The following is a 2,303-nucleotide window of genomic DNA, read 5'->3' as shown; positions in this document are numbered from 1 at the left end:
CGGTTATGAAATCGCCACCGAGAATATGCATCGTTCAGTTTAAGGCCAGTTTACACAGGACGATAATGCGGGCAGGACTGCAGGACACGACATTCCATTAGTCATTAGCAAATTCATGTTTCGCTAGCGTCAATGAGCGTCATCGCGGCGGAACACGTACTCAACAATTCTACCGCCTGTTTTACGAATTATGTTTGACAAAACTGCGTTTCTGTCTTATTTCAAATATTTTCCTCTCTTTACCCAAACAAAAACTTCTACAATTTTTGTCACATGTGTCAGAACTTGACAATACACTGCAAAAGTCGATTCGCGAAGTAATAGCTTTTTTGGTGACTTTTACGATTAAAAATGGTACGCCCGGAATAAAAAATTGAAATAAAATGTGCCGCACTTCCGTTTCTACTTTCTGCTTGTCTGATTGGTGTGCCGTTGATAAATCGAAGAGTCTAAGCGCTAATGTTGAATTTGTTTGACTGGTGGGACAATTACAAATTTTTCACGTTCCCAACAACAGTGGTCGTTCGTATTTAATTGAAAACACTTGCATGTTGCTAAACAATTTTATTCAGATACAAGGAAACTGGCGGACAGATAACATATTTTTGACATTTGTACCTTGAACCCTGCCGGGTACTATATCCCGCGTAGAGTTTCAAAATTTGATCTCGGTCGAAAGAGTGACGTCATCGAAGATTTGAAAAGTTAAAAAAGACAAAAACGTATAATAATAAAAGCGTTCTCGATGACGGTCAAATCGAGTTTGATGTTCTTCTAAACAAGTACACCAGTACTGGCTTGAATTACTTGCAAAAACGAAATGTTTATTTCAATTAGAAAATTAGTACAAGTAAATTTTAGAAAAGTCAAACGAACTTACAAATTGTCAAAGAATAATGTTGAAATCTCCAAATATCCAAAGTAAAACATTTGCGATGTTTAGGTAGCTAATAAAAAGGTTAAAGCATTAATAGCGCAGTAACCTCCAACAGTGCCACTACCATTATGCCTTTTTAATAATACCTAACCTGTCACTTTTGTGTGCGTATTCTTGATAATCTATGAGACTTACGGGCCGACGATTCCTAATGAACTGTGACTTTATTATTTGTGTTTTGAAAGAATAATGTGTTCATACCTATTTGCAACAGGTTCAGTTAAGTACTTGACCGAAGATTAAGTTGTGACAACTAGAATGTGTTAAATCTCTTGGCGCAGCTAGTGCAGAAATGACATACCTACTCTTAATTGGACGAAATTTAAGCTTTCTCTCTTGAAAAATTATAATTTTTACTGGGCGTGCTTTTTTCCTTAATCGTTCGTTCTTTATGCCCACCTTATTCTCAATTAATATTTGCTAAAAAATACTGATGATTTTTGCGAACATAAATTTTTAATCAAAATAATACGATTAAACCGTTAAAAATTAAATAATCAGAAAACGTAAAAGATGAAACTGACCAAATTCGTTTTTCCAGCTAAATCTTGAATTTTAACTACACATTTCGCGTATTCAAAATTTACTTGATCAATAAAAACCGGTAATACCTACTTATGTTGAAACAAGTACAACAACGGACAACAAAAATGGTTTTCATCAATTTTTGCACATTTGTAAGGAATTAATTCAAACATTCGTTGCTTTACAACTACATATACTTCTAGACGTAGTTATTTAAAAACAACATATTTTTTGTTGTGTTTAGGTATCAGTGCTAAAAAAAACAATTACAAAAAGAGTACCATTAATTTCTTAATAATCCTGTATTTGTATCAAGTGAATTATATAATTAAGATGAATTAACTTTTTTTTTTTTGTTCACATTTCTGCCCGACAACAAATTTTATTATCAACACTAAAGCAAAAACAAGACTGCTACGGATTTAATTTTTGATTAAAATAACTCAAGTAAGGCAGTATACGTCGTTCATATTCAGATTTGTCTGTACTTAATTAATTGTCAATGTCCGGCAGTGTGGTTTCTTGGGTTTTGCGTGTTGCTGGCATTGCAAACTTTTATGAATATGCAAACACCCATTATCTTCAAACATGACACGGGTCGGTCATTGAGTCTTAATTTTTTTAAAAGGCTTCGAGATCTTCACTCCTCGATTAGGGAATATCCGTAATACGGATGGTGAAGCGAGCTTTTTGTCCGCACCAGAGGTGTCCGCATCGGCGCGTTTTTTCACACAATTTGCGCATTCGAATTGTTTGCAAGTGATAAATATAAAATTTTGTCCGTGATGAGACGAGAATTTGTCCGTGTCCGCACCACAGAGGTGTAGTGTGCACGTAAACC

Source organism: Tenebrio molitor, chromosome 2, assembly GCF_963966145.1.
Source record: "Tenebrio molitor chromosome 2, icTenMoli1.1, whole genome shotgun sequence".
Lineage (NCBI taxonomy): Eukaryota > Metazoa > Arthropoda > Insecta > Coleoptera > Tenebrionidae > Tenebrio > Tenebrio molitor.
This window is presented reverse-complemented; position numbering follows the sequence as displayed.